This window comes from Camelus dromedarius, unplaced genomic scaffold, assembly GCF_036321535.1.
Source record: "Camelus dromedarius isolate mCamDro1 unplaced genomic scaffold, mCamDro1.pat HAP1_SCAFFOLD_117, whole genome shotgun sequence".
Taxonomy (NCBI): domain Eukaryota; kingdom Metazoa; phylum Chordata; class Mammalia; order Artiodactyla; family Camelidae; genus Camelus; species Camelus dromedarius.
In genome coordinates, this window is record NW_026989731.1 from 1,615,905 (window position 1) to 1,642,261 (window position 26,357).

Below are 26,357 nucleotides of genomic sequence, written 5' to 3' on the forward strand. Positions count from 1 at the left end.
CTGGGCGTGCGTGCTGTTAGTCTATTATCCCCAAAACACGGACCTGGCTGGACTGTTGGTCTGCTTTTAATGAATATCTAAAGAATTTATCTTGTTCCCCTCTCCCCATGACTACCCTAAAGGTAAACTAAGCCTTTTTACTCATTGTGGATTCTACAAGCTCTGTCTCATCCTGTCTTTCCCCAAGTTCCTGTTTACTATCACACAACTGTTAAAGACTATTTTCTTTGATTATACACAATAAATATGGGAGCATTTGAGAGGCTCTTGGAGTTGGCTCCCTACTCCTTCTCGCTTTCTTTCCTTTTTCCACAGTCTTGAGTCATTCATTACATGTCGGTAAGACTTCTGCCAGCCAGAACCCACAGTTCCAGGTGAGAAGGATGCAGACTTTATCTCTCCTACCCTAGGGAGAGAGAGAAGAGAATTGAGATCTGCTCCCCCGTGGTCCCTTCCTGCCCCAGGGCCACTCCAGTTCACCTGCAGCCTTCTGGCCTCTGCTCTCAGGGCCTCTGTCCCAAGACTGACATCAGCCTTTTTTTCCCTTGTCAATATTTCCTGTGCCTTTCAGAAGTTGGTCTCTTCTCTGCAATTACACCCTGGCAGATGTGATGGTGGTCAGCGTGCTGGTGGGCAGTTATTTGGGGACTCCCAGGAGCCATTCTGATTCTCCTGAGTCTCTCATTCGGGGTTACAAAACTGTCGAGCACCGGAGGAAGCCCATTCACGTGAGGTCAACACAATATCACATCACTTTCATTTTGTTTTTGAATTTTCATTGGAGAAAGTATTTGTAGCAAACTGTTTCAGATTTTCGGCCGCCTGCTTTCCTCACCACTATTTCCTTGTTGGCTCTGGCGCTTGTTTAAAGAACCAGGTTTCTTCTCTGGTCATTTCTAGCAGCTGGGCTTGCCGAATCCTTGATCTGCATTTGAAGCAGAATGCTTCTTCGTGATGTCAAACTGATTTTCCTTGTCATGTCTTAATAATTTGTGTACACTCAGCAACTCTTTCAAGTGAAATGCTCTTTTCCAATTTCGGTTAACTCACATTTGCTGAACTCCTGCTTTCATGCTGAGGGCAGTTTCTTCTTCCTGTAATAAAATTTAGCAATTTGCATTTACTATAGGAAGGTAACTGGCTGGAGGTGCTTTTTTTCTTACCAGTTTTAATAACAATTCACCCATTAAAATGTACGGCGGTTTTTACTCTATGCCCAGAATTGTTCATCCCAGTCAATCTTAGAATATTTTCATCCCCCCAACAGGAAGCCCCTTACGCATATACAGACATTCCCATCTTCCCCATCCTCCCACAGCCCCAGAAAGCCACTTTTCTCTCTCTGTGGATTTGCCTGTGCTGGAAATTTCATGTAAATCTAGTTACTTCATGTAAGTGGAACCATCTATTGTGACTGACTTCTTTCACACTGAGTAACGTTTTCAATATTTGTCCAAGTTGTGGCCTGGGTCAGTACTCTATGCTTTGCTATTCCTGACTAGTATTCCACTGTATGGCTGGGCCCCTCTGTTTACCCATTCATCACGTGATAGACATTTGTGTTGTTTCTGCTTTTTGGCTGTGATGATTAATGGCGCCGTGAATATTCCTGTAGGAGTTTTTATCTGAACATTTGTTTTCAGTTCTCTTAAGTGTGTGCTCAGGAAGCAAAATTGCCTGGTCATTCAGAAACCAAATGTTCAACTCTCTAAGGACCTGACAGGCATTTTTCCAAGTTGGCTACGCTGTGTTATATCCTCACCAGCAACGGCTGCGACCTCCGTTTCTTCTGTGTCCTCATTAGTGCTTGTTACACTTTTTTTGATTATAACCTATTGTAGTGAGTGTGAAGCGGTTTCTCCTAGTGGTTTTGACTTGATTTCCCTTACAGCTAATGATATTGAACATCGTTTCTTTGTGCTTTTTGGCCATTTGTATATTTTCCTTGAAAAATATTTTTCAGATCCTCTATTCATTTTTTAATTGAGTTGCCTTTTTATTGTTGAGTTGTAGGAGTTCCTTTTTGTTTTTTTTTTTTATAGATACAAATTCCTTATAAGATAAATGATTTGAAAAAATTTTCTCCTGTGTGTTGTTTTTTCACTTTCTGGATGGTGACATTTGAAGCAAAGTTTTAAATTTTGATGAACTCCAATTTATCTCTGTTTTCTTTTTTCCTTGTGCTTTTGGGGTAATATTTAATATCTGAGGTATTTTATTTAACCTTTTATATATAAAATAACTTAATTATTAGGACCGTTCTAGGAGACAGGTGCTGTTGTTGTCCCGAGTCTATGGATAGGAGACTGAGATTCAGAAAATTTCACTGACTTATCAGTGTCAAAGCTACACAGTGCTGTTTTAATTCAGACCCTCATGTTTGTCCCAAGCATCTGTGATCCTCACCACCATGCTCCACTACTTCCTGGAACCGTTAATGAAAAAGTCTTTACTTTTTTGATTTCTTGTTTTTGTTTTTCTCATTGGGGCCTCATCTCCTCATTTCCTTAAAGAGATCAGTGTAGGTTTATTTTAGGTCTCTTGTAGGCAGAAGCATTGCTATCAGTTAACTTCTTTATTACTCACTCCCCAGTGATGGCTTTTGCCAATTGACCTAATCAAGTCATGCTCAAGTCTTTCCTTCTCATGACACTAACAACAGAGTCATGACTTACTGAATGCTCAAAGCAGAAAGTACTTGATTGGTTTTATTTTGCTAACCAATCAAACCAATCAAATAAATACCCGGTGTTGAAACATACGGTAAGCCCTCCATAATAGGGTCACTGTCTTCCTTGTGTTTCGTTTGTTTGGTCACAGTGTCTGGATAGTGCCTTGTTGTCCAGCAGTTTTGTTAGGATACGGTGCTCGTGAATCATTCTAAGGACAGAATTTTGACAACAGACTGTGTTGTTCATTCCACGAGGGAAAAGTTAATATAGAAATACTGCTCAGATCTATTTTAAAATTAATTTTGGAATTTTGAGAAGAGTTCAAGAAACCATACAAAGAACTTTTTCACTAATTTTAGATCTATCTTAGACACATTATGGTTACATAGCAGAGTAACTTATCAAGAAGATTTGACAAGAGTTGTGTATTATTGATTATTTGTTTTAGTTGAAATATTCTACATGCGATAAAATATTCAGTGCCCATAAATGAACAAATATGTTTGTATTTCTATGCAACATGGGAGTAGACTTCATATGTTTCTATATAATATATATGACTGTGTGTTTTAATCTGTCTTTCAGTGTTTTTATAGTTTTTCAGCAATGTTGTAACTTTGGAATTCTTCTAAGAAAATCACCTCAGATTCTAGTGCAGTTTGTACTGTGTATGCTGTCTTATGCATGGGATTCCACTGTCCCCTTAGTGAGGAATTTCCTCTTCTATTGAGTTAGTATCAGAGTTCAAGGAACTGTGATTTCTAGGCCTTTGCTTTCCATGTGTTTGCACTTGGGTGTCAATCACAATTTTCCCTTTCTTGAGTTTTCATTGTTCAATTAGAATTTTTGAAAATAACTTAATTTGTTGCATCGGTCTCCCTAGAAACTTGATGTGTTTGTGCTTTTCAGTTTTCAATTAATGAAAAATGTAAATACACTCTTGTTTTTAAGTAGTCCTTTTTCACTAGATATTTGTTTACCTCTTTATAGTTAAAATATTTTTTTCCCAATGAGTGAATCAGTGTGTATATTTTAAAACAAACCTTACTTTTTATTCTTTTTATTGTAACAGTTATATTCATTGTAGAGAATTTAGAAAATAAGAATAAACAAAGTAATAACTTCACAATGGCCTCTAATCTCACCTGGAGATACAGTTGTAAGGATTGAAATTGAGAATAACAAGTCCTCTTAAATTGTTCTTCTTTTTCAAGTACGTTTTGGTTACTGAGACCCTTGAATTCCCATATGAATTGTAGCAGCAGCTAGTCAGTTTCTGCAGAGGAGCCCGCTGGGATTGTGATCGAGACCACGTTGAATATACGGATCGCTTTGGGGAGCACTGCCATTCCAAGAGCTCTGTCTTCTGATCCAGGAATATGCGTGGTGTGTCTGTCCAGGTATTTAGGTCTTGTTTAATTTTTTTTCAACAATGCTTTGAGTTTACAGAGTTTTATTTTACTTCTTGTTTTTTGCCTTTATACTGAGGACAAGTGTGCAAGGTACCAGGATCAGAAGTGTATTTGAGCCCCGCCACTTGCTGCCACCATGGTCGCTGCGCTCTTGCTTTGCCCGCTTTACAACCTTGCACAGAATAGGACCTCAATAACTCTCTCTCTCTCTTGAATGATTGTATGATTGTTGGATGATGCTTGAGAGTCCTTGTGATGATTTTATTTCCCCAACCTTTCCCCACTTCTTTACTATGCCCTTTCTCTTCCTTTCCTCCAGCCTGGGTTTCAGTCTACATGTGGCATTGATTTTTCTTGTCTATAGACACTTCCTTTCACTTGTTCACGATCATTTTACATGTGGGCTGTGGAAAATTGCTAAATGTCAAGAAAGAGCCAATCGATTGCATGCTAGTATTTTTAGAGTGTGTTACTGTTTTATCGATTGAAATTAAATCAAGCTGACCCCCTGAGCCCTCCCGTGAGCTGTTTTCGCCTTCCTACAGGTGATAATGCTCTGGTTGCTGAATGTGCCCTTCCCCAGACTTGGTTTTGGAGTTAAGTCACCATCAGTGGAGCCCTCTCTTTAAAAGATGAAGAGAACATTTGCTCCTTCTCCCTGGTTGGGGACTTGGATGAGATGAGGTACCAGATAAAGAATGGAGCCCCACCTCATTCTAACACCCGCTGGTTCCATTCCTTTCTCCAGGGAAAAAGAGTACAATTCAACACTATAAACAATGATTGTGAGCTAATGAGATACACAGGACAACCGATCATTTATTAAATATCCTTTCATGCCAGAAACAAATGTATTATACACACAAAAAGCACGCAAAGCCCGGTAGTACCGTGATTACAAACGTGGGTCCGAGTTCGAGTCCTGCTCTGGAGTGACCAGTCATGGGAGATGGAGAAATGTTAGGTCAGCTTAGCTTCTCCTGGACTTGTTTCCTGTCCTGCAAAGACGGGCTTGCTAGGCGTCCCTCCCCCTTAGAGGTGCTGTGGGGTGTAAATGGCGCGTGGGCAGCCCGAGCACAGCTGCTCATTCCTCGTAAGGGCAGGATAGCATAGCTTTTGTGATTACAGCTTTATGACCGTCCCGTGTAGACTCTTAGTGCTCCGAAGGGATGCCTTGTGGTTTGGAGATGGGATTCTCACTTCTGTAAATACCCAAGGATTGTGTTATTGGGCCGTGCTGATTTGAATCTATTCTTTAGAAAGTACATATTGTAGATATATTTTTCAAGCATGCATGCTTTTTTCTTTTATTATTTATAGTTCTACCCTCTCTCTTGGTGGGACTTTTCATGGAATCCAGGAAATAGTCCTAAGCCACCTGCCTCTTCACACGTCTCCGTGGTGGTTTTCTTCCCTGACTAGAAGAGGGTTCTGCATAGGAAATTTTCTTTGTTCCCCTTTTCTTGGAGTCTCTCTGTCTGTCTGCCCATCTCTCACCTGTCCATCTGTCCATTTATCTACACACTGAATCTTCTGACATGTTCCAAAAAGCATTTCAGGCAGCTTACAGAACAGATACCAAATAAACAGGTGAGGAAATGGGGCCAAGTTCAGACAGTGAGGCTAGGAGGCAAGCCTGTGTGAGGGTTGCAGGCATGAGAGACACACGTCTGCCCTGTGACTTATAAGATCGACAGCAACAGTGTGCCTGAGGCTCCCAGCAGACACAGGGAAACAGGGTTTGTGGGAGATGCTCACTGGCTGCGAAATAAATAAGTGGCTTAGGAGATGCCCAGCCTTTCCAGCTACTAAGGCTTAGGAGAATATTTTGAGTTTCTTCCAAAATCAGAGTATTGCATCTTTTCTTTTTTCAGAGATCTATGTATAGTTTGTTACATTCTATACCTGGTAATTTCTCCAAAACTGTTTCCCACGTGAGTCCCATGACTCGGGAATGGGGTGGTTCTGCTCATTGACGGGGGTTGGCCAGAAACAGAAAATGACAGCCTCAAAGGAGCCTGGGATTTGTCAGTTATGTTTTGTCAGTACTGTAGATTTCAAACTCTTTCACAGTATCTCTCCATCTGAGGCGGCAGCGTGCTCTCTTACCAGCATCAGGAGCTCAGGACCACAGGATGGTGCGGGCTGAATGCACTGCCGTCAAGACAGCTGTGCTAGTCACTGCAGGTGTGGTTCTTTTACATAAGGCATTTCATGTTCTTTACTAGAATGTTTCAACAGAGAGTTAATTAACTGAGTCAATTCACATTTAATAAATATGATGCTTTGTTGAAAAGACAGTTATAGGCAGAATATAAGCTGTGAAGACTTTAAAAACGGTTTCATTACTGAAATTTCAGTAGGGAAGATACACAGTTTATCTTATTTATTCCTCTCTTTTAAAGTAACAAAGAAACAAGACAGAAAAGGCAGAGGATGGTTTCTGTTCTTCCTCTCCGCTTGCAGGTGTCCTCACCTCCAGTAGCATTCATCCAGACACCAGCACTGACACTGGCCGTGCTCAGAACTGCCTCAGACCTGAAGACAAAACTGACAAACAGAAGGGGGCTATGCCCTGTTACAGCAGGTGCTCTCACTTTGTGGGTCCTTATGTAACTGCACAATGTTAATCAGGATCGCCCGTTCTACATTGTGTAGCGCTGCTGCGGTGTCTCCTAGTTACTTGTTTCTGTAAGTATTCATGTATTATTCCCCAATGCGTGGTACTACACGCCTAAAAATGCTTTTTTCAGATGAAAAATAATTTGCATTTAATATAATAAGTCTGAAAAAAGGGGCAAATAGTCTATCCTGGTCCCGCTACTCAGAGATAATAATTAACAATTTAACATTTATTTTCTGTTCTTTTCGTCAGTGTGTATCAGCTCTGTCATAAAAACCAGTGAGCACTCTGTCTCTGTTTACTGTGCGGAGATCTCCATTTTCCATTCGGCTTATTACATGTTTTTCTACAATATTCTATCTCCCCTGGCATGATTTTTAATGACCAGTGTAGCATTCTGTCTTAAGGAATGCATCGTCCATTTTACTTCGGACTTAAATAAACTTTTAAATTCCAAGTATACTTAACTGAAATACTGAAAAGAGAACTGTGGTGGTACAGGAAGGCCCCTAACTCCCTTCCCATTATTTCCTGAGAGTAAAAGCTGTGGAAAATTTCGTATATATATTTCATGACCTTTATGCCTATGAGATACATATATATACACATATGAGAAATCAATGTATAGGTGTGTGTATATATGATTTATTTAAAAATGAGACCATACTATATGTTTTTCTGCAGCTCGCTTTATACACTCAGGGGTATATCATAGACGTCCTCCCACTCCAGACTCACCCTGTCCTTTCAGATAGATTGGAGGGGTCTCCTGATGTGCGGGTGTCGTCTCTTGTCCACGGACACATTTGGTGGGAGACTGCTGTGGACAAGACCCTGGACCACGGCGAAACGCCGGATCCCTCAGCAGCCGCAGCTCGCCGTGATTTACCGTAATATTGTCTTAATGGTGGACAGTTAAGTTTTCTCCACTTTCCACTGTCAGAAAGAATGTTTGACTTGCATCCTTCTTGTACAGACATTCCTGTGATCTTGTATGTATATTCCTTTAGTTAAGGCTTCTGGAAATTTAGTCCCTGGATGTGACATTTACATTCATCACAGACTCCTTTCAAGTGACTCTAGAAATTCCTTCTCCATTGGGGAATGAAAAAATGCACAATTACTTATGTAACCAATTCTCTATCGCTGGATATGATTTCACTTCAGTTTTTCTTCCCACCTTTGTAAACAGTGCTGTGTAAATGCCCTGATGAATACATCTGTTTGGACTGATTTTTTTTTTTCCTAAAGGAAACGATTCCTAGAATTGGAGTTGAGTCAGTGCGTACGTACGTTTTTCAGAGTTTACATATCCATTGATATGTCATCCTCTGAAAAAGTCGCTCATGATTTGTTCTCCCACAGATGGACACTAACTAGAATATCTTAAAAATATTCACCAATATGATAAGCAAAAGTGCTTTTTCATTGTTTTAGTTTGCATTTGATGACCAGTGAAGTTTTGAGCTTTTTTCACTCATTAGCCTTTTGAATTTTTTAAAATGAATGATTCATTTTGTCCTTTGGAAACATTTAAGTGAGGGAGCTTCTTGTTGCTTTGTGACAGCTCTTTGTATGCTATGAAAATTTACTTCGTGACTTCATCAACATGTATCACAGAGCTTTTTCTTGTCATTTCTTTCCTTTCATTTTGTTCAGAAACAAGATTTCCTTTTAATCTTGTTGTGGCTCAAACTACTCTTAAGATAATAAATGTCTTCCTTATGGGTTTTAACTTTGACATTCTTAGAAATACTTCCTTATAATGGAATAAATCTCTTATGTAGGTTTTTTTAATCTCTAAGGTGGTGATTATAATAGTACTTGTTATAGTGAGGAGAAGTTGAGTTAATAAGAGCAAAGGGTTGTATTTGCTGTTATTAGTACTTTTTATTATTTACATCACTATGTGCAATTTATCCTGTGGTCATTATGACAGGAATAAAATTTATTCTTTCTAGGTGATTCTGATTGTCCCAGGACAATTATTGAATTCATACTTTTCTCTTTGATTTGAAATCCCACCTGTACAAAATAATTACATACACTAGAGTCTCTTTTTGAGCTCATGGTTCCCTTCTGTCAATCTCCCTTCCTTACTCCAGCACCATATCTTACATATTGTAAAAATTTATTTAATAACTGGCAGTCTGATTTTTTTTGATTCTTTTCTTCCATCCCAAATTTTCTTGTCTAGTATTATGACTTTATTATTCCTGAAGAGTTCCAAAATATTTTGTTCAAGTTAAAAAAAATCAGATTGGAAATTTCATGGGAGTTTTTAGTAAGTTTTGAATTATTCTTAGGAGAACTTACAGCTTTACAAAACTGCTTTCCTCCATGCAATATGTTTATGTCTCTACATTCATACCTCTTACTTTAACCCTCAGTATAGTCCTGAAGTTTCTCCATTTAGAACATGGGCATTATTTTTGAATTTATTCCAGTTTATTGTTTATGTTTTTGTTAATTTTGTGAGAATTTTTTGCTATTATATATTTAAATGCTTAAAACTGACATTTAGAAAGGAAGATTCGGTTTGTCAATACTCAATTTGTAACTTGTCATTTAAAATTGTAAGTATTAAGCACTTGTTCCAGAATCCTTTCTTTTCTGTTTTTAAAAATTTGTTTCCAAGATTGTCAAAATGGTCATAGCTAAGTAGTATAGGTGGGGAGACAGATGGAGAGAGGTAGTGTGGCTCATGTACAGACTATGAGCAGTTTCATGGCTGCCTTTAGGCTGGAGAAGCTGCAGAAGAGCCCAGGTTAGACCGGGGGTGGCTTTGTATGCACTTGAAAGCCAGCTTTCCTGCCTGTATGGTGAAGCCTGGTGGGCGTGGCAGGTAGATGATCAAGGTCTGATCAAGGTCATTGGCTGCACAGAGCGCTGTGTCTGTGAGAACTGGAGACCATTACCATGGGAAATGCTTGGCGCCAGGAACACTGCAGGGGAGCTGGGGAGCCTGTGTGTTAAGGATTTTCCAGTCCTGGGAGTGGGAAGATAAGACTCTACATTCAGATCTGAGTTTGAATTCATCCTCTCTTGTTTACTGGTCCTCTGACTTTTGTCAAGTTATACATCCTCTTTGAACTCCTGTTTTCTTGTCTCTCAAAACAGGAGAATTACAGCCTGCTGCTAGAGTGTTTGATCAGTGTAAATGATTTGTGTCTATAAGATGCCATGTACAGCCACAATCTCAGTGAGAAATGGGTTGTCGCCTCTTCTTCTTCAACTCAGTGCTCGGTAAGACATCGGGGGAAAGCCAGTCCCTAATTTGTTGTGATGCAATGAGGAACAAAATTAACGTCTTGCCTTTCCCTAGCAGTATTCTTACTTCTTTGTTTCATTTACCTCTTTCCTCCTTTACTCTCCCCTTTCACCTCCTCCACCAAAAGAAACTGAGACTGTCTCAGAACACTAGATTCAAATTACTTTAAATGTTGGCTCATCCCCATGAAATTACAGTGACATTAAAAAAAATCTGTACACATCCCAGACGATTATATTTGATTTATACACACACACACACACACACACACACACACACAATCAGGATGCCTCCCGTTTGCTGAAGGAGAAGGACCACTTTTTCTGAGTTTTCATTCACTGAGCGTGAGAGGAAAGTCTCTTAAGCAGAAATTCACCTGGCTTCGTGCATGGTTTTTTAAATTGGATTTCTGCTTTGTGTCCATAGAAATATTCTCCTATTAGAAGAGGGGAAGTGGAGACATAGATATTCTGCTGAGATATTGGTGTCATCATATTTGAGTTGGAAAGGACTTATGACAGCATAGAGTTGTACCTTTTTATGGGTGAGAATCCATGATAGTGTAACTTGGACAAGAACCCGGGTCTTCTGTCTTCGTGTCCACGTGGATGAAGAGGCAACTGGTTGGGGGATGGCAGGGATCCTTCTTGCTTGATTTCCAGGGTCTTGCTAGTTTTCATTGTTCAGCTGCCTTTAGTTTATGTCCATGTGGCCTCTCATGGGAAGGTCACTATGTCCTGATAGATTGAGTTTCTAATCAGCAAAAAGGTCTGGACCCACTCATGGTTTCCAGAGATTTTCTGCTGACCTGCTGACACTTTATATACATGAGACCTAAGAAATTGCTGGATATAAAATCCTTATTGTTATCATTTGCCCTCGAGTTCCATAGAAATGGGGTGCTGTCTCAGGCTGCCTAAGGCTAGATCTGAACAAAGATATGGTGATAGGCTGCGCAGCTGGACCCTCCCCAGTCTAATGGGATTTCCACCTTAGTTTTTAGAATCAGGCAGATTAGTTCAAATCTTGCCTTTACCAGTTATTAGCTTTGTGACCTTGAGGAAGAAACTTTACTTTTTGAGGGACCAATTTTCTTTATCTGTAAATAAGTTCAGTATTTATTTTAGGGTTTTTGTTTTAGAATTGAATGAATTCCCTCATTTATTCCTAAAATACAGATCACATGGTTCTATGCTGGTGCCTTAGTAGTTGATTACTAAGGGACTCAGCAGTGAGAATGTGGGTGAGGTCCCCTGGATAATAGAGCTTATATTCCAGGATATGCTTGTAAAAGACTGGATTGCAGTGGATTTTTAGTAAATGTCCACTCCTTTCCTAATCCCCATTGATTGTGTATATATCTTTATACTAATATATGAACAATTTTTTATTGAAATTTAAGTCTCTGTAGTATTTAAAGTATGTAGCTATAACAAAAATACGTGAAATAAAATGATCTGACTTTTATTTTCTTTTCAATAAGCTTAACAAAATAAAATAGAAAAGAAAAGAAAAAGTTTTGAAGGAGTAGAAATAATTTTATTTCCGTGGAATCAACTCCCTATGTTAGGTTTTTTGGTTGTGTTCTTAAACAGCTTATAAAATTGACAGGTTTTGTCTTCAGTGTTGATAGCTGGGTGAGTATAGTTTCTTTTTGTGGTTGTCTTTGATGAATTATTTGCACTAGATCATAAGTAATGTGCATGTTACATATTGGAAACGAGGAAACTGTGGAGACATACTACCTCCAATGCAGTCATTTTGTTACCGAGTCCAAACTCCTTCTGCTCGCTGCATGACAGGCCAATAAACCGGGAGATGAGGTGTTGGAGCAAGGAATAGTGACTTTATTTGCAAAGCTGGCAGATCCAGAAGATGGCAGACTGATGTCCAGGAGAATCATCTTCCACAAGTCAGAATTGTGTCTCCTTTTATACTAAAAAGGGGCGGGGTTTTGGTTAGTTGTTGGAAACTTCTTGCTGTATGAATTGCTTGTCCTTTGAATCCGCTGTTCTTGCAGCTGTCCATGCGGATCAAATCATGTTGCCCCTGTGAAACCTCCAAAAAAAAAAACAAAGGTTATTCTCTATTTTGCAACTTGCCATCTCTACATAAGTGCAGATGAATTAGCATCCTTCAAGATCACGGCCAGGAGAATAGGCTGTCCTGGATATTTCAGTCTAAAGGCAACTTTCTTTTACAAATGGTGCAGAGCTAGCCAGTCTGAGCCTAGAAAACAGGGCACAGGGTTAAAGCCAAAGGAACAGACCTAACATGGGGTCAAAATTGTTCTTTTCTATTACAATTCCCTTTTCTGCTTCATAGATAATTTTAGTAAGAAACATGAGCAATTTTGTATTTTTGCTTCTTAATAACCGATAAGTGGGCCAACTATATTTTTGTGAGCAGAGATGCTGTGCGGGCATAGGGGTCACAGCACACTCTTGTTGGGGGTGGCCAACCCTGAAACATGTCTGATGCCACGTGAGTGTTGGTGAGGGTCCCCCTAGCCAGCGGCACTCTTCAGGAAGTAGCATATGTGCTTTGACTTCTTGAGACCTCATTTTCGGCTGCAGGAAATTTTTTCAGATACTGCGATTGAAAAATCACTCCAGCTGGGGATAATTAGGGAAAAAAGGAAAAGGAAAAGGGTTTGGAGTAGAGTAGAAGAGAAGGACATAAGATCACGGAGCCTGAGTGCTTGGCAGCGGGGCCTCGGGAGAGAGGGGAGCAGAGTTGGGGAGGGGCCTGACCCCGGAACCAGCTCCTGCACCTGTCGCCGTGCCCAAGCCACGTAGGTTTCAATTGGCCTGGGCCACCTCTCTGGGCTGGATCTCACCCTGGGCAGAACCTTGAGTATCGAATGTAAGGGGTGGGCAGCACTCACTTAGGGGGTCACTGTGGATTTCAGTCAAGTCCACAGTGCCTTTTCTGGTCATGTGCCTTCACTTGTCCTTTATCTCAGGATCTGAGGAGGAGGAGAAAGGAACTCAGGCAGAGATCCAGGAAGATATCCGACTGTGTTAAGTGAGGACAGACACAGTTAGAAGGGGACCGAGGACACTTGCAGCAAAGTAAAATGACTTCACAACTCTTGCTTCAGAGCTGCAGGTGTGAGAGAGCCTAAGCCTGTTTCAGAGTGCAGGTGACAAGCGGAAAGGAACGGCAAAATTTCCACTGACAATTGAAATTATGTTAAATAGCCTGCTACTGTTGCTTGTATCACTTGAATGAATGCAGGCATATTTCTGTGGGCATTTATATGTTCACTCAACCCCACCAGCCACTCTTGCCCCCATCGGGGATGGGCTTTCTCAAGCACAGCGCACCTCCTGCTTCGGTGGGCCACGCTGCGTGTCCTCGCCTGGGGCCGGGCTGCTGCAGGGCACTGAGTCCCTGAGGCACCGCCTGTGATAAATGACAGAAACATCTCTGCTATCGACTGAGGGCCTCCTTTTCCCCCTGCAGTGTAAGAATTCTGGTGACTGTTAGAAGCATGCTTCCAAGCTGTCCGTGTCCTCGGCATCCAGAAGCGGAGCCTGGAAGCTACTGAATTTCTCCAGAATGCGTTCTACATTCACCTTCGGCAGGTGAGTGTATGTCCTTACACAAGTGGAGGAATTACTGCCATTTTCCTGGAACTTACTCACCACTAGTCCATCTGATTTTTCTGTGCTAGGATTCAGTATGGCCTGCTAAAAAATCTGGAGTCAGATCTTGAAACCCTGATGAAGAGGATTATTTATTTTATTTCACTATATGATAATCTTTTACTTTCAAAATTCAGAATTTTTGGTTCTTTCAGGCATTTTTGAGGGGGTTGGCAAAACAAATTTGCTCTTACCGTCTTTGCGACCTGTTGCTTTGTGCCTCTCACCTGTCTTCGGTCACTTGTGAGGCAGTTCCATTTGTGACCCTGTCCGGGTTGTTCATGTTATACAACATAAAGTCTGTAAAAGTACAGTCCCTTTTACTCCGAAGACATTCCACAAATAACTCCTTAAATCTGGGTGTGGTTTTAAGAAGACAGAATCATTAGAACATGTAATTGCAGGTTGCTAGTGCAAAATCCCCAAATCAATAGTCTAGCTGAACATCTAAAATCTTTCTAATCTACCTTGGATTTGTATGGATAAGTGAAGCAATTTGCTAAGTATTGAACACCAGGGTTAGAATACAGGCTGGTGTATCTCAGCAGGTCCTCCTGAGCCAGCGCTGTGCCAGAGGGCGGGGCTGAGGGGGAGAGGGTGGGGCCGAGGGAGAGGGCGGGGCCTTGGGGAAAGAGGAGGGCCAAGGAGGAGGGGGGTCCTGCCCTCCCTGAGCTGACAGTTTCATGGCAAACACCTTCACCATGTGAAGAACTTGGAGATTCTTCTAAGAACACTAGGTTTGAAAAGAGTCATAAAAGAACGGGAGTGACAAAATCCAATTTGTCTCAAGTAGGGGAGAGCAGCTGGAAGGCCACTTGGGAGACTCGTGAGTCCAGGTGGGCAGTGTTGGTGGCTTCTACCTGAGCGGTGGGACAGTCAGTGGAACAGTCACCGGGAAAAAATGAACAGATTTTAGGCATGTTTAGATGGTAAAAAGGAAAGGATGAATGATGTCTGTGAAGGTAGGATGGAGTTAGGCCCAGGTTTCTGGGTGGATTAATGAGGTAAATAATGGTCCTGCTGTGCTCTGAGGAGGGAAAGCTGCAGAGGGAGCTTTGGGGGAACCCTGATGAGTTCAGCTGTGGATAAAGTGAAAGGCTGTTAAATGTGTGGTATGGGAGCTCAGGTGAGAGCCAGTAGCGAGTAGGGGGAGGGGAGAGAGACGTTCAAGTCATTTTGTCTTGTGAGCATACAAATAATTATGAGTAATGATACACTTACGCCTCTATATTCTGGATTTAACACCCATTAACATTTTGTTATATTGACTGCAGAGGTTCCTAATATTTTTTAATAGAAATAAAATAAATAGAAACAAAATAGTGGGGTTAATAAACATCTTAGAGTTGATGTGTGTCCTTCTATGTATTTTGATACCTCATCTGTTTATAACCATAATCTATAAAAAGTTAACTAGTTTAGCATAAGTGTTAAACAGAGGGACGTGACACACAGTTTTGGGGCTTGAAGCTGATCTTCTCGGGCAAATTATGTAGCCTCTCTGTACCTTTGTTCCATCTTCTGTGACTGCCCCCGGGCCCCTCATCACAGATGATTTCCTAGACTAGATGATGGGAGGGAGGCTGCTGAAGGGAGTAAGAAGTGGCAACTGCTAGGGACACTTAAGAGAGAGACAAAAAGAGATTAAAGTCAATAAACTCAGTACAAACAAATACTCTCAAAAGAGAAAGAATCCTGCAGTGTTTTGAGCCACTTAGCATAAGGGAAACAAAATCACGTTGACCCAAAGCTCTTGAGCATGTGAGTATTGTGGGTGGGAAGGTGTCATCAGAAAAGGGTTGAGAAAAGGTCTTTTGGTTTCCCTTGACGTTTCCAGTAAGGATGGGGAGCAGAAGTGAAAACCCTCAGCTTCAGTGGAAGCTGCTGTTTTGTGTGAAACTGACCAAACTTTGGAGACCAGTCATCAGCGGTGCTGGCAAATGAAGAGATTTCGGGATTGGGTGGGGCACTTGCTGTGACTTCCAGGTGACCTACTGGCTGGGGGCTGTGAGGCGGGCAGTAGGTTTGCAGGGAGACCCGGGCATAATCCCTGGTTCTGAGGCTGCTGGTCTGACTAGAAGACCTGGGCACAGGCAGTCCTAATGGGGCAGCTCGGGATGTGGCCTGGGACACCTGCCGTGCTGAGGGCGAGAAGAGCGCTTCCCTGAGGGGGTGTCCCTGTGGAGAGTGGAAACGTCCTCCTGCAGGGGAGGAAGAGCCTCTGAGCAGGGTGCTGGATGCACAGGCAAGACCACCCTGAGCACTGAGGGTTTGGGGAGCCCGAAGTCACACAGTGGCCCGAGCAGCCTTGTTCCTGAGAAACTAGAGGGAGAAGAGGCTGAAAAGTCAGGCTAGGGTCAGAAACCGTGGTGGGTTATGAGTGACAGTAAAGGACTGTTCAGGCAGGCACGAGAGAACCCTGTGGGTGTCCCAGCTGGAGCGTCACGCCAGAGGGTGGAGCTGAGTTATAGACTTTGCCACTTATTAGCTGTGTGACTTTGAGCAAGATCACCCCACCTCTCTGTATATACCTTCATCTGTAAAATGACACAGTGACAAGCTCGTGTCATCAGAAGGCTTAGTTTAGCTCTGATCCTCTGTGTCCAGTCCTGTCAGTGCTGCCCTGCAAGTTTCTGCAGTGGCTGCTCTTACCCTGAAATGGGAGGGCATAGAGGGACTTTGTAGCGCCCGAGGGCAGGAAGGGGTTTCTTTAAAAACAGACATGTAGCCGCCTGCAGCTGCAGGCCTGCAGGCAGTTTGGTTGATGCTCCTGGAGAGGACTTTGGAGCCCTTAGCATCGTCATAAGACTTGTTTTCCCTTGGCGGCCGGAATTGCCTATGCAGATTAATGTGGAAAATTTGGGCTTCTGGCAAAGCTGTTTTCAGAGATGGTAATATACATAACATATCGTAGAAAATATAATGCTTTTATTTAATCTGTGGGACTTTGCAGCTGTTGGGAACACCTCTGTTGGCCTGGTCTCCACAGAGGACACTATGGGTCGGCAGAGCGTGCGGGAGGGCAGGTAGCCTGCAGTGCTGCTGCGGGGTGTTCTCCCGAGTAGAGCACTCTGCTGAGTTGACTCTTCTCTGAGTTTGGTTGCCAGATGAGCAGACAGAAAATTAATGAGTTCTGGTGGGATTGTATAATGACAGAAAGAAAGAGGGACCCGTAGTTTTTCTGGACTAGAACACGCTTTTGGTTCCTGATCCAGTGTGTTCCATTACAGAATTGATGAGTTGTGTCTATTCTGGGACTTGTCGACTGAAAGAAATGTGTAGCCTGAAAGTTTAGAGTTACACTTTATTAGGCGGGAGGACTCGAGGCGGGATGACAGCCTTCAAATCTGTCTGAGGGTCTGCCCCCAAGAAGTAGGGGAGGAACTAGGATTATATAGGAGCTTTACAACAAAGACCAGGGAGTTGGAAGAATAAAAGATTGCTTGTTATCTAAAGAAATCCAGGCATCTCAAGTTAAAGAATTTAGTGCCTTTGTATGTATCATTTGACCTCACTGGATTCATTCTTTAGACAAGCACCTAGCTATCTAGGGCAATTATCCTGTCTTCTTATTCTCAGTCTGTTCAGAGGGCAGCATTGTGAGTGGCTGTAGAGGCTGGGCTTCAGGTCTGTCCGCACTGGGGGGTGGCGGCAGCCTTGATGACTTGGTTTCAGCATTCTTTGTTTACTGACATGGTTGTAGTATTTTAATTCACATTGTAGTATTTTCATTCACAGACTGTGGATAATCTGGAAACTTGGAAAGGAACCGAGATGGAATTACTGCAGGTACCTTCTACTTTAATAAGCCGTGTGCAAACATAAACATGGAGGAAGCATACATTTGAATTTGGTGGTGTAGGGAAGGGTTTCTGCACATTACAGGAGAACGCAAGGCAAATTATCTCTTCTTTGTTGGCAGGGATGTGGGTCAACCTGTCTTTTCTGTAGCGGTTTCTGAGAGCACTTTATGGTAATTAACAAACATTGACAAACGGTGGCACAATTTGCATTTAAGAGCTGGCCTGTGCAAACATGTATTGGACAGGTGGATTTCATAGGCAAGTGTTGAGGTGGATTGGAGAGAGGTGTAGCCCAGGCCTGGGCTCAGATTCAGGTTTAAATCGCCATTTCCTCACCAAAGGACCTTGGACTAGAGTGTAACCTCCATTAAACTGTTGGTGAATCTGTGAAATATGCATTATAATATTCGTTTCTTCCTGGGTTTGTTGTAAGTTTTAAACAGTATTATAACACACATGAAACACTTAACAGGCACTTAGCAGTGTTCACTGTGTCCTTCCGCCCCGCTTAGCGTGTGTCACAGCCATAAAGGTAGCATGTGCCTGTTGAGGACGTACTGGTAGCCCCTTGAATAGGTTGTGAATTTGGTGATTTCCTTTAATCCTTGAAACTCTACGTGCCATGGGCAGTTATTTTCATGAACAGATGAGGAATCTTAGGGTAAAGAAGACGGTGTAATTTGCCCAAAGTCAGACCATAATTTTGGGTGCAGGGGCCTCTGTTCAGCATGGGACCCTGGGCTTTCTGCCCTCTCCGTTCAGCACCAGAGCCAGACGTGGAGTCGCCTGTCTCCCAGCCCAGAATATCCGGCAGGCAGCAACACAAACCTGGACCTGTGCTGCTTAAGCAAACACTCCGGAGGGGAGGCAGGTACTAAAGGAATAAATGTAAAAACAGACGACTGCAAACTGTTATCAGCTCAGAGAAGGAAAGGAACTCGTCTCGCCGTGCAGAGCTAGGAGCTTTCCCTTCGGGGCTGCTCTGGGGGCGTTCATTTCAGCTAAACAAACTCCGCTCCTGCACCAAGGCATGAAGGCAGGGTGCATGTAACCAGGCTGACTGGGCCTCGTTGATCATACTCATTCCTAATCCAGTGTCAGCTGTCACGGGCACTTACCTAGTAAACAGATGTCGGCCATAATCATCACGCACTTTGCTTGGTAGTTTTATTGGCCCCACTTTTGAGATGAGGTAATTGAAGCTGGGGAGATTGCTGCATGCCCGTGATTACCTTGGAAATACCCCTACTGGTCTTTCAACTTAGACTGGTTTGGCTGTTACATCCCAGCCCTGTGAATGGCATCGTGTAGCTTCTACCAAGTTGCCCAAATGACTGACATTGATTTTCTTAATCCGTAGGAAATGGTATATGACAATAAGTGAAAAGGTGTTAAGAAATTCTTGGAAAACTAGAACAAAATCCAATACTTCCCCAGCTGGGGTAGCGTACCCAGTGTCACTCATCCCACTCACAGCCTGGCACCTCCTCCCTCCCGACTCCGTGTTCAGAAGCCACTCTGAGCCTTCGAAGAACATTTTGCCTCATGACACTGTTGACTAAGACCTATGACCTCTCTGTCCCTGGTTAACTCTCTCTTCAAGGCCATTTAAATTTTATGCAGGCTCCTCCACTCCGATGTAAGAAAAGACTCTTTAAACTTCTTGATGAAGCTCCTTAATGAAGATCTTGTGAAGGAAACCTAGTCAAAACCTGGGATGTATGCACACAGTGACTGCAACCTCAGCACTTTGTGAAGTTCAGAATCAGATGGGTGGGAGACTCAGGAAAGGCTTTTTAAGGTAGAAAGGGGAAAGTGAAAGGATGCAGGCTGTGTGAGACTGAAACATCTCTGTCCCAGCCAGCAAGGCACCTGCGTTCAGGATGGTGTATGGGGAGTACAGAGTTCTCACAAAGAAAGAAGTGGTGGGATGGGAGGGAGGACAGATAGATTCTTTACTAGGGAAGGAAATAGTGGTCTGAAAATTTCCTGGTTGAATAAGAGGACTGTGACATGATGTGCTTGCATTTTGGAGAGAAGGGTTTTGTGGGAACAGGCCTAGGAGAACGCTCTCTGGCTGGGGAGTCAGCACAACAGAGAACCACAGAGAACCGGGCTGACCTCAGGGCCCCTGCTGGGGGAGGGGCTGCCCGCCATTTTGGTCCTGGGGGCTACTTCTGTCCCTTAGCTGGGGCCTCAGAACTCCCTTCACATCCCAGTCCTGTTGATACAAGAAAACACATGTGGGGCATGGGAAGGGCTGTGTCCCAGGCTTTGGTTGAGCCCCTGGAATGTGCCCCACCAGACGTTGGTCCTTGGCTTCATGCAGGAAAGATTTCAAGAGCAAGCCACTGTTGAGTAAAGGTAGATTTATTCACAGAGACACGTTGAAAGGCAGGAGAAATGCCACGAGGTGTGGGGGTTGGGTGCTCAGATTAAAAGTAGGTACACACTCCACAGACAAATTGTGGGCCTTCTCCGAAGAGGGGGAGAGAGTGATGACCACGAGGTGGCGCTGTGTTGCTGGTTTTCATGGGCTTGGTTGTTTTATATGCTAATAATTAGAAGGAGCAGCCTAAGGGCAAGGGGCTGGGATTCCCAGGGATTTGGCCATTTCCCACCCTTTGACATTTTGTGGCTAGCCTTGGGATGGCCATGGTGCCTTGGGGCGTGTTATTCACCATGTTACTATTACAATGGGTGTATAATGAAGCTCAAGATCTGCTAGAAGTAAAATCTCTTCATCCTGAGCCTCAAGGCCTACTGGGGGTTGAATCCTTCACCATTTTGATGTTAATTGCTGTGGACTTCTTTGAATGGCTGTGCTCTGGCCCCTTCCATCCTGTCTCACTGTGTTGACACAGAGAGAGCAAAGGCCGGGCCCTACCCATGCTCCTGCATTTAACAGGGAGAGGGGTGGGGTGGGCTGATGATGACTCTGAGTGGTGAGAAGTATGTTTCAGATTTTCCCACGTGGGAGATGGGGACCTGCCAGCAGCCACCGCAGATTTATCTCACGGGCATTATCGCTTGTGTCACTCATCTTTTTCTATTTTTCTTTCTTTTTTTTTCTAGTATTTAATCTAAATTTAACATCAGGTTTTCTTAGGAAAGAAATTTCTCTTTTTCTTTTCTTTGGGCCTCTTTTGGGGGGGTAGGTAATTAGGTGTATTTATCTGTTAGAGGAGGCCCTGGCGGTTGAACCCGGGACCCCGTGCACGCTAAGCACACGCTCTACCACTGAGCTCTACCACCCGCCCCATCATCTTTTACTTTTTGCTTTAGCTGCCAAGAATCTTATGGCTGAATTTCTAGTCGGCCTTTAACACTTACCCTGACTTCATGGCATTCGTTTTTATGAGTTTACCTCCCCCTGGTTTCATTTAAGTATTGAATCTCCATTTTCTCTTCACTCTAACTTTTGTCTTTTTGTTGTTATGGTTGTTAAGCTGTGTTAAAAATTGTTTAATTTCTCTTTTAGCAGGAGGCTGAAAGTAAATAAATATGTAAACAAACATCACACTTAAATGTTTTATACATTCTAAGCTGTTTATTAGTTACTTAAAAACCGAATTGAATACTGAAGTGATAACATTTTAAAATTATTTTTTAACATTTTATAAAAGTATAGCTGATTTACAATATGATATGTTTCAGGTGTACAATAGTTGCACAATTTTTATTGTTATGCTCCATTTATAGTTATTGTAAAACATTGGCTATATTCCCTGTGTCGTAATATACATCCCTGTAGCGTGTTTATGTTACATGGAGCAGTTTGTATAAGAAAGTTGGGTAATACAAAGTCTGGGGCGTGGCTCTGTCTAACCCATGTTCCCGGTCACCCTTCCTGTCAGAGCCCAGGCCCTCACTCCTGTCTGCAGGGGAGCGACTGGAGGCAGCCCTCATCAGCGCTGGCACCACCCTCTGAGTGGCAGTGACAGCAGTGACTGTGTGTGGACGTGCAAAGTGTTGTTCCAGGAGCTTTACATGCATTTCTGCATTTAATAATTAAAGCCCTCCTGTGAGGAATCATTTTAGGTTTTTAATTAATAATACATTTTATTTTGATTTTGAGAGTTCAAACTTCCAGAAAATTTACTGGAATAGTACAATAAATGCTTAGATACAGTTCACCTAAAAGGGCACTGTTTGCCCTTTTGTGTCTGGCTTATTTCAGTATAAACTTTCAAGGTTCATCCATGTTGTAGCCTCAGTCAGTACTTTATTCTTTTGGTTTTATAATATCCTTTTTCTTTTTTTTTTTTCGTTTTTTCTCTATTTAAAAATATTTTCATTGAATTCTAGTCAGTTTATAATGTTGCGTCAGTTTATAATTTTGCATCAGTTTCTTGTGTACAGCACAACACTTCATTTATATAGGAACATACATGTATTCATTTTCATATTCTTTTTCAACATAAGTTACTATAAGTTATTAAATATATTCTCCTGTGCTATACAGTATAAACTTGCTGTTTACTCTATACATACTCAGTATCTGCAAATCTTGAACTCCCAATTTATTTCTTCCCACAACCTATCCCCTCTGGTAACCATAGTTTGGTTTCTATGTCTGTGTGTCTGTTTCTGTTCTGTAGATAAGTTTATCTTTTTGTTTCTTTGTTTTTTTAGATTCCACATGTGAGCGATCTTATATGGTATTTTTCTTTCTCTTTCTGGCTTACTTCACTTAGAATGACATTCTCCATGTCCATTCATGTTTCTACAAATGGCATTATTTTATTATTTTTTTATGGCTGAATAGTAGTCTATTGTACAAATATACTACAACCTCTTTATCCAGTCATCTGTCAGTGGACATTTAGGTTGTTTCCATGTCTTGCTATTGTAAATAGTGCTGCTCTGAATATTGGGGTGTAGGTGTCTTTTTGAATTACGGTTCCTTCTGGATATATGCCCAGGAGTGGGATTGCTGGGTCATATGGGAGGTCAATGTTTTGTCTTTTGAGGAACCTCTGTACTGTTTTCCACAATGGCTCCACCAAACTGCAACCACAGTGTAGGAGGGTTCCCTATTCTCCACAGCCTCTCCAGCATTTATTGTTTGTGAACTTCTGAATGATGTCTATTCTGACTGGTGAGATGTGATATTTGATTGCAGTTTTGATTTGCATTTCTCTGATAATGATATTGAGCATTTTTTCATGTGCATATTGGCCATTTGGATGTCTTCATTGGAGAAAAGCTTCCTTAGGCCTTCTGCCCATTTTTGAATTGAATTGTTTGTTTTTCTTTCTTATCAAGTGTAAAAGGTGTTATATATTCTGGGAATTAAGCCCTTGTCAGTCTCATTTATTGCAACTATTTTCTCCCATTCCATAGGTTGTCTTTTAGTTTTGCTTACTGTTTCCTTTGCTGTGCAAAACCTTGTAAGTTTAATTACATCCCACTTGTATATTTTTGCTTGTATTTCTATTGCTTGAGTAGACTGCTCTAGGAGAACATTGCTGAGATGTATGTCAGATATTTTGCCTATGTTTTCTTCTAAGAGGTTTATAGTGTCTTGTCTACATGTTTAAGTCTTTAAGCCATTTTGAATTTATTTTTGTGTATGCTGTGAGGGAGTAGTCTAGCTTCATTGATTTACATGCAGCTGTCCAGTTTTCCCTACACCATTTCTGAAGAGGCTGTCTTTACTCCATTGTATGTTCTCACCTCCTTTGTCAAAGATTCAATGACCAAAAGTTTGTGGGCCTATTCTTGGTAATTTTGTTTATCCGTTCATTGATGGATGGATATTGTTTGTAACCTTTGGCTACTCTGAATGATACTGCCATGAATATTGATGTGCAAGTTTTTGTGGAATATGTTTTCATTCTGTTGGCTGTACAGTTGGCCCTCCATATCTGTAGTTTCCACTTCATGGATCCAGATGGCTGGTGGTAAAGGGAATCGAACTTCCTTGGATTATGGTATCCAGGGTGGGGGGTTCCTGAAACCAACCCCCCGAGGATACTGAGGGATGACTCTACATGTAGGAGTGGAATTGCTGAGCCATATATCTCTAACATTTTGAGGAAACACCAGACTTCTCCAAAGAAGCTGCACCATTGTCCCTTTCCACTGGCCGCAAATGAGGTATCTCTGCCTCCTCAACGACACTTGTTATTGTCCATGTTTTGATTATAACCGTCCTAGTGGGTGTAAAATGAGAACTCATTTTGATTTTGATTTGGCTAGTGATGCTGAGCTTCTTTTCATGTGCTTATCGGCCATTTGTGTATTTATTTAAATCCTTGGCAAATTTAAACATTGGGTCGATTTTCTTTGTATTGTTCAGTTGTAAGCATTTTTTATATATCCTGAATACTAGTCTCTTCTTAGATACATGCTTTGCAAAATTTTTCTCCTATTCTGCAGATTGTCCTTTCACTTTAGTTTTTTTAAGCATTAAAACAATTTCTTTACAGGGGAGGTAATTAGATGTATTGATTTATTTTATTTTTCTTGCTAAGGATGCACTCTGTCACTTGATATACCCCCTTCCCCTGTCATTTCACTTTCTTGATGATGTAATTTGTAACAAAAAGGTTTTAATTTGATGAAGTCCAGTTTATCTGCTTTTTTCTTCTATCACTTGTGCTCTTCGTATTGTATCTAGGAAACCAAAGCCTATCCTAGGACCACAAAGATTTATACTGCGTCTTCTTTTGGAAAGTTTATAGGTTTAGTTTTTACGTTTATGTCTGTGATCAATTTTGAATTAATTTTTATTTATTTAAAATATGGGGGTCCAGATTCCAGATTCATTCTTTTGCCTGCAGATACTCAGCACTCCCTGCACCATTTGTTGAATAGACTATTCTTTCAATGGAGTGTTGTTGGCACCCTTGTGGAAAACTGACTGTAAATGTAAGTTTTTTCCCCCTGGGTTTTTATTATGTCTCATAGATTTATTTATCCAAACTTATGCCAGTACCATACTGACTTAGTACTATAGCTTTTTAGTACCCTTTAAAGTGAGTCCTCCAACTTTGCTCTGCTTTTTCAAGATTGTTTTGGCTGACCTGGGCCCCTTGCACTTCCATATGAATTTTGGGATCACTTTTTCAATTTTTGCAAAGAAGTCAGCTGGAATATTGATAAGGATTCCACTGAATTTGTAACTCACTTTGAGGAGTCTTAACATTTTTAACAATATTGTCTACCATTCCATGAACATGGGATGTGTTCCATATATGTAGATCTTTTAAGTATTATTTCGGTGATACATCAAAATATTCAATGTACAAATCTTGTAAATTTTTGTTAAATGTATCTCTCATTTTATTTTTAATGCTGTTGTAAATGGAAAGGCTGAGCTTCTTGAGGGTAGGACTATATATTAATTTGTTTATTTCTAGGATTTCTACACAGCAAATACCCTAGGTTTATATTTGCTACATAAATCTATCCACAACTCTTCCCACCCCCGTGTTATAAGAAACCAAGACCCAGGTTAAGCTACCTGAACACCTATGTGGAAGTGAGAAATGAGACCCTTGGGTGGGGCTTTGTGAAGATGATACTTAGAGCTTATTTAGGATGGCTTCATCTTAAATTCCTTTAAACAACACTTTTCGTGTAGTCAGATACATTAAGATCATGCCCTTTTTGATGTGCAGGGGAGCTAAGACTATCATTTTCAAATATTTTCTAGTGAGAGTGTTGTACTTGAAATCAAATTTGCATCAATCTTTGAAGATATATGTTTCAGGAATTTTGACTAAAGAACACCTGTCTTTATTCATTAATGACAGCTAAATTCTCAAGCAACATGTAAGAGTTTGAGCAAACTGCCCCAGCCCCGTAGGGCTGGTTGGCTGCAGCTGTAACTGGAGTCAGTGCTTACCTCTCCCAGCACGCTTGGGCTGATCTGCTCAAAGGTGTTCGTCCAAATGTTTGTCTGTAGTCTGTTGGACAAAGCCATAAAACATTGAGTTAATGTTGCTGGAATGCAATATATTCCTATTAATATTAAGTAAGCACATATTGAGTGCTTACTGTATGTTGGGAATTGTCCCTCAGCCTCACATATATATTATTTCACTTAAAACTTCATATATTTCCTTGTTATTCTCATTTTACAGATAAGGAGACTGAGAATTAGGTCTTCTGTATTTTGGATGGAGCTCATTATCAATGACAGGAAGTTGTAAGGAAAAAGATATTGATTCATCCTGAGAAAATATTTTTCTGACCGTCAGCATTGAAGAGGGTGAACACTGAAGAAGGTGATCATTGTTTGATTGAGACGAGCCCCGGGTTGTACGGAGTCAGCATCCCTGTCCTGGACACGGCACGTGTAGATCTGCGTGGTGGGTGAGGCGGCGAGGCTGCGCAGGGAACGCGGATGCCGGGCCGTTGGGCTGTGCTCAGGCCCGGTGGGGCTTTCTCCTAAGGGCAGTGGACCGTCATTGACAGATCTTAAGTAGGGGAGTGGGGTGCTCTCGTAGATCACTTTTGTCTTGTAGAATGCTTAGAAACATTTAGAAGGCTCTGCAGGAGATGATGTGATGAGTCAGATTAGGGTGGCAGCGAGGTGTAGGAGTGTAGAATTTTCAAGTGGTTTTCAGTCCCAGTTTTGTGGCTGAGTAGCTGTGTCACTTTGGATGATGCACTCAAGGAAGTGAAACAATTTATCTAATCAATTGAAGAAGTGATGTACCGACCTCCCAGGACTGCTGTGGAGATCCAGTGAGATAACGTGTGAACAGTGTGCAGCGTGGTCCCCAGCACACAGTCAGTGCTGAGTGAGTGCCAGTGAGTACCTGGTAGGTCAGGTGTGGGTGGTGGGACTCGGTGACTGAGGAAATCTGGGCCCTGAAGGTGGGGTCCAGTCACATCTGTGAGTGATGGGCCTGAGCTGGGAGAGGCAGGGAGACCTTGCCCCCCGACCAGGGGCCCTGGGTAGGACGGCTAT

General features: G+C 41.9%; 1 long non-coding RNA gene across 1 annotated transcript in view; it reads left to right on the forward strand.

Moving 5' to 3' along the window:
• Positions 1-25,929, forward strand: part of LOC135320491 (uncharacterized) — a 63,313-nt gene extending 37,384 nt beyond the window's left edge. Inside the window, exons 9-11 of the long non-coding RNA XR_010379640.1 lie at positions 13,447-13,568; positions 24,220-24,307; positions 25,525-25,929. This is a non-coding gene — a long non-coding RNA (uncharacterized LOC135320491). The remainder of the gene's footprint in view (positions 1-13,446; positions 13,569-24,219; positions 24,308-25,524) is intronic.
• The last annotated feature ends 428 nt before the right edge of the window (positions 25,930-26,357 follow it).